Genomic DNA, 5,852 nt, shown 5'->3' on the forward strand with positions numbered 1-5,852 from the left:
CATTGTTTTTACATAGTTTTTAGTATGTTTTAGTTACTTTTTATTATATTTTATTAGTTTTTATGCAAAAATCACATTTCTGGACTTTACTATAAGTTTGTGTATTTTTCTGTAATTTCAGACATTTTCTGGCTGAAATTGAGGGACCTGAGCAAAAATCTGATTCAGAGGCTGAAAAAGAACTGCAGATGCTATTGGATTCTGACCATCCTGCACTCGAAGTGGATTTTCTGGAGCTACAGAAGCCCAATTGGTGCACTCTCAAATGCAATGGAAATTAGACATCCTGGGCTTTCCAGCAGTATATAATACTCCATACTTTATCCGAGATTTGATGGCCCAAACCGGCATCCAAAGCCAGCCTAAAACTTTCTGACGTAAAACGCCCAAACTGGCACCAAAATTGGAGTTAAACGCCCAAACTGGCACCCAAGCTGGTGTTTAACTCCAGGAATAGCCTATGCATGTGTAAATCTCAATGCTCAGCCCAAGCACACACCAAGTGGGCCCCGGAAGTGGATTTCTGCACTATCTGCACTTAGTTACTCATTTTCTGTAAACCTAGGTTACTAGTTTAGTATAAAAACTATTTTTAGAGATTTATTTTAAAACTTTTGGATCTATCTCTGGACTTTTAGTCCTTAGACCTTTGGTATGGAGGCTGGCCATTCGGTCATGCCTAGACCTTTTTCACTTATGTATTTTCTACGGTAGAGTTTCTACACCTCATAGATTAAGGTGTGGAGCTCTGTTATTCTTCATGAATTAATGCAAGTACTATTATTTTTCTTTCAATTCACACCTACTTATTTTCCAAGATATAATCTCGTACTTAATTCAGTTAAGTCAGAATAAAGGGGTGACTCGTGACAATCACCCAATCTTCGTTACTTGGTTAGCCAAGATCCGCGTGCCTGACAACCACAAAGCGGTTTACATGATATTCAACGTAGTCATTGGACGACAGCTGGAGTATATTCTCTTGGATATCTAATACACGGACCGAGTCCGTGAGATTAGTATCTTCGTGGTATAGGCTAGAATCATTGGCAGCATTCCTGGGATCCGGAAAGTCTAAACCTTGTCTGTGGTATTTCGAGTAGGATCTGGGAAGGGATGACTGTGATGAGCTTCAAACCTGCGAATGTTGGGCACAGTGACAGTGTGCAAAAGGATCAATGGATTCTATTTCGATGCTAGCGGGAACCGACAGATGATTAGCCTTGCGGTAGCTGTACCTGGTATTTTTCATCCGAGACGAGAAATCCAACAGTTGATTAGCCATGCAGAAATCGTAGAGGACCATTTTCACTGAGAGGATCTTACAGCTTGCCATGGAAGGGAGCACTCATGGTTGGAAGAAGGCAATAGGAAAGCAGAGGTTCAGAAGCAACAAAGCATCTTCAAACGCTTATTTGAAATTTCCACCAATGAATTACATAAGTAACTTTATCTTATTTTATGTTTATTTATATTTTAATTATCAAAACCTCATAACCATTTGAATCCGCCTGACTGAGATTTACAAGATGACCATAGCTTGCTTCAGGCCGACAATCTCCGTGGGATCGATCCTTACTCACGTAAGGTTTATTACTTGGACAACCCAGTGCACTTGCTGGTTAGTTGTGCGGAGATGTGAAAAGTGTGATCACGATTTCCGTGCACCAAGTTTTTGGTGTCGTTGCTGGGGATTGTTCGAGTTTGGACAACTGACGGTTCATCTTGTTCCTTAGATTAGGTAATTTTATTTTATGTTTAAGCTTTTTAATTTTTAATTTTCGAAAAATTCAAAAATAATAATAAAATGTTCTTCAAAATTTTTAAGAATGAATTCTAGAGCTTCATGAGATATGGTGAAACCTGGCTGGCTGTTAAGCCATGTCTAATCTTTTGGACCGAGGTTCCCACCTTCCATTGTAAAAAGGACATACTTGTATATGTTATGTTAAAGCTTGGCTGCCCATTTGGCCATGTCTAATTCTTTTGGACCGGAGCTTTAGAGTAACATTGCATGAGCCTTTGGATTCTCAATTATAATTCTATGCTGAAGCTTGGCTGGCCATTGCCCATGTCTAATTCTTTTGGACCGAAACTTTAGACTAACATTACAAGAATCATAGAATTCTTATTAAAAATTTTGAATTTCTTTGTTTTCCTTTTCCAAAATAATTTTCAAAAAAAATAAAAAAAAATTAATAAAACCATAAAAACAAAAAAAATTTTGTGTTTCTTGTTTGAGTCTAGTGTCAAAATTTAAGTTTGGTGTCAATTGCATGTTTTAATTTTTCTTTAATTTTTGAAAATATATGCATTGTGTTCTTCATGGATCTTCAAGTTGTTCTTGATGATTTTCCTTGTTTAATCTTGTGATTTTCTTGTTTTGTTTCTTCCCTTGTTTTTCATATGCATTTTCAAATTCATAGTGTCTAAACATTAAAAAATTTTAAGTTTGGTGTCTTGCATGTGTGTCTTTTCTTAAAAATTTTCAAAAATATCTTCTTGATGTTCATCTTGATCTTCAAAATTTTGTTGGTGTTCATCTTGACATTCAAAGTGTTCTTGCATGCATTATTGTTTTGATCTTAAATTTTTATGTTTTGCCTCATTTAGTTGTTTTTCTCTCTCTTCATTAATTCAAAAAAAAATAAAAAATATCTTTCCCTTATTTTACTCATAAATTTCGAAATTTTGGTTTGATTTGGTCAAAAATTTTTTAAAATTTAGTTGTTTTTTGTTAGTCAAGTCAAAATTTCAATTTAAAAATCCTATCTTTTCAAATATTTTTCAAAAATAAAATCTTTTTCATTTTTCTTTCATGTTTTCAAAAATCTCAAAATTAATTTTTAAAATCTTTTTCTTATTTTTATTTCATAATTTTCGAATTTATTGCTAACAATTAATGTTTTGATTCAGAAATTTTTAAGTTGTTACTTGCCTATTAAGAAAGGATTAATCTTTAAATTCTAGAATCATATCTTTTAGTTTCTTGTTAGTCAAGTAATCAACTTTAATTTCAAAAATCAAATCTTTTTAATTTTTTTTCAAATCTTTTTCAAAATAGATTTCAATCATATCTTTTTCAAAAATTTAATTTCAAAATATTCTTCTAACTTCTTATCTTTTCAAACTTTATTTTCAAATATTTTTGGAAAGTTTTCTATTTCAATCATATCTTTTTCAAAACCACCTAACTACTTTTCTCTCTCTGCTTTTCGAAAACCACTAACAACTTTTTCAAAATTCTTTTAAATTAACTAATTCTTTTAAATTCTAATTTTATTTTATTTTCCTTCTTAAATTCGAATTCTAACTAACAATTAAAATAAAAACAAAACTATTTTTCTTTTCCTTTGAATTAATTTTCGAATACTCTCTCTCTCATCTCTTTCTATTTATTTATTTATTTACTAACACTTCTCTTCTTCTTATAATTCGAACCCTCTCCCTCTCTCTGTGTTCGAATTCTTCTTCTCCCTTCTTTATTCTATTTTTTCTATTCTTATACTCACATAAAGGAATCTCTATACTGTGACATAGAGGATTCCTATTCTTTTCTGTTCTCTTCTTTTTCATATGAGCAGGAACAAGGATAAGAACATTCTTGTTGAAGCTGATCCTGAACCTGAAAGGACTCTGAAGAGAAAGCTAAGAGAAGCTAAAACACAACACTCTGGAGAGGACCTAACAGAAATTTTCGAAAAAGAAGTAGTTATGGTAGCCGAAAATAACAACAATGGTGGAGATGCAAGGAAGATGCTTGGTGACTTTACTGCACCCACTTCTGACTTCTATGGAAGAAGCATCTCAATTCCTGCAATTGGAGCAAACAACTTTGAGCTTAAGCCTCAATTAGTTTCTCTAATGCAGCAGAATTGCAAGTTTCATGGACTTCCATTGGAAGATCCTCATCAGTTTTTAGCTGAATTCTTGCAAATCTGTGACACTGTTAAGACCAATGGGGTTAATCCTGAGGTCTACAGACTTATGCTTTTTCCCTTTACTGTAAGAGACAGAGCTAGGATATGGTTGGACTCACAACCTAAAGAAAGCCTGAACTCTTGGGAAAAGTTGGTCAATGCTTTTTTGGCCAAATTCTTTCCACCTCAAAAATTGAGCAAGCTTAGAGTGGAAGTCCAAACCTTCTGACAGAAGGAAGGTGAATCCCTCTATGAAGCTTGGGAAAGATACAAGTAATTGATCAGAAGGTGTCCTTCTGACATGCTTTCAGAATGGAGCATCCTATGTATATTCTATGATGGTCTGTCTGAATTATCCAAGATGTCATTGGACCACTCTGCTGGTGGATCTCTTCATCTGAAGAAGACACCTGCAGAAGCCCAGGAACTGGTTGAAATGGTTGCAAATAACCAATTCATGTACACTTCTGAAAGAAATCCTGTGAATAGTGTGATAACTCAGAAGAAAGAAGTTCTTGAGATTGATACTCTGAATGCAATATTGGCTCAGAATAAAATATTGACTCAGCAAGTCAATATGATTTCTCAGAGTCTGACTGGAATGCAAGCTGCATCCGGCAGTACTAAAGAAGCTTCCTCTGAAGAAGAAGCTTATGACCCTGAGAATCCTGGAATGGAAGAGGTGAATTACATGGGAGAATCCTATGGAAACACCTATAACCCTTCATGGAGGAATCATCCTAATTTCTCATGGAAGGATCAGTAGAAGCCTAATCAAAGCTTCAATAATAATAATGGTGGGGGGAATAGATTTGGCAATAGCAAGCCTTTTCCATCATCTTCTGAGCAACAGACAGAGAATTCTAAGCAGAGCCTCTCTGACTTAGCAACCATAATCTCTGATCTAAATAAGACCACTCATAGTTTCATGACTGAAACAAGGTCCTTCATTAGAAATTTGGAGGCACAAGTGGGTCAGCTGAGTAAAAGAGTTACTGAAATCCCTCATAGTACTCTCCCAAGCAATACAGAAGAGAATCCAAAAAGAGAGTGCAAGGCCATCAACACGTCCAACATGGCCGAACCTGTAGAGGAGTGAAAGGCAGTGATTTCCACTGAGGAAGACCTCAATGGACGTCCACTGGCCACTAAGGAGTTTCCTATTGAGGAACCAAAGGAACCTGAGACTCATATAGAGACCATAGAGATTCCACTGAACTTACTATTGCCATTCATGAGCTCTGATGAGTATTCTTCCTTTGAAGAGAATGAAGATATTATTGAAGAGCAAGTTGCTCAGTATCTAGGAGCAATCATGAAGGTGAATGCCAAGTTATTTGGTAATGAGACTTGGGAGGATGAACCTCCATTACTCATCAATGAACTGAATATCTTGGTTCAACAAAAACTACCTCAGAAGAAATCGAATCCTGGAAAGTTCTTAATACCTTGCATCATAGGCACCATGACCTTTAAGAAGGCTCTGTGTGACCTTGGTTCAAGTATAAACCTCATGCCACTCTCTGTAATGGAGAAACTAGGGATCTTTGAGGTACAAGATGCAAGAATCTCACTAGAGATGGCAGACAATTCAAGGAAACAGACTTGTGGACTTGTAGAGAATGTCTTAGTGAAGGTTGAAGGCTTTTACATCCCTGCTAATTTCATAATCCTAGACACTGGGAAGGATGAGGATGAATCCATTATCCTTGGAAGACCCTTCCTAGCCATATCAAGAGCTATGATTGATGTGGACAGAGAAAAGTTAGTCCTTCAATTGAATGATGACTACCTTGTGTTCAAAGCTCAAGGATCTTCTTCTGTAACCATGGAGAGGAAGCATGAAAAGCTTCTCTCAAGACAGAGTCAAACAGAGCCCCCACACTCAACTTCTACGTTTGGTGTTGGGAGGCCACCATTAAGCTCTGAGTC

The 5,852-nt window shown here is 35.9% G+C and overlaps 1 non-coding gene across 1 annotated transcript; it reads right to left on the reverse strand.

The window, feature by feature from the left end:
- Window positions 1-4,119: 4,119 nt before the first annotated feature.
- LOC112745326 (small nucleolar RNA R71) lies at window positions 4,120-4,227 on the reverse strand. The gene has a single exon (XR_003173261.1). It is a non-coding gene; the product is annotated as a small nucleolar RNA R71 (small nucleolar RNA).
- Window positions 4,228-5,852: the final 1,625 nt, after the last annotated feature.

Source organism: Arachis hypogaea, chromosome 14 (genome assembly GCF_003086295.3).
Source record: "Arachis hypogaea cultivar Tifrunner chromosome 14, arahy.Tifrunner.gnm2.J5K5, whole genome shotgun sequence".
In the NCBI taxonomy this organism is placed as follows: Eukaryota; Viridiplantae; Streptophyta; class Magnoliopsida; order Fabales; family Fabaceae; genus Arachis; species Arachis hypogaea.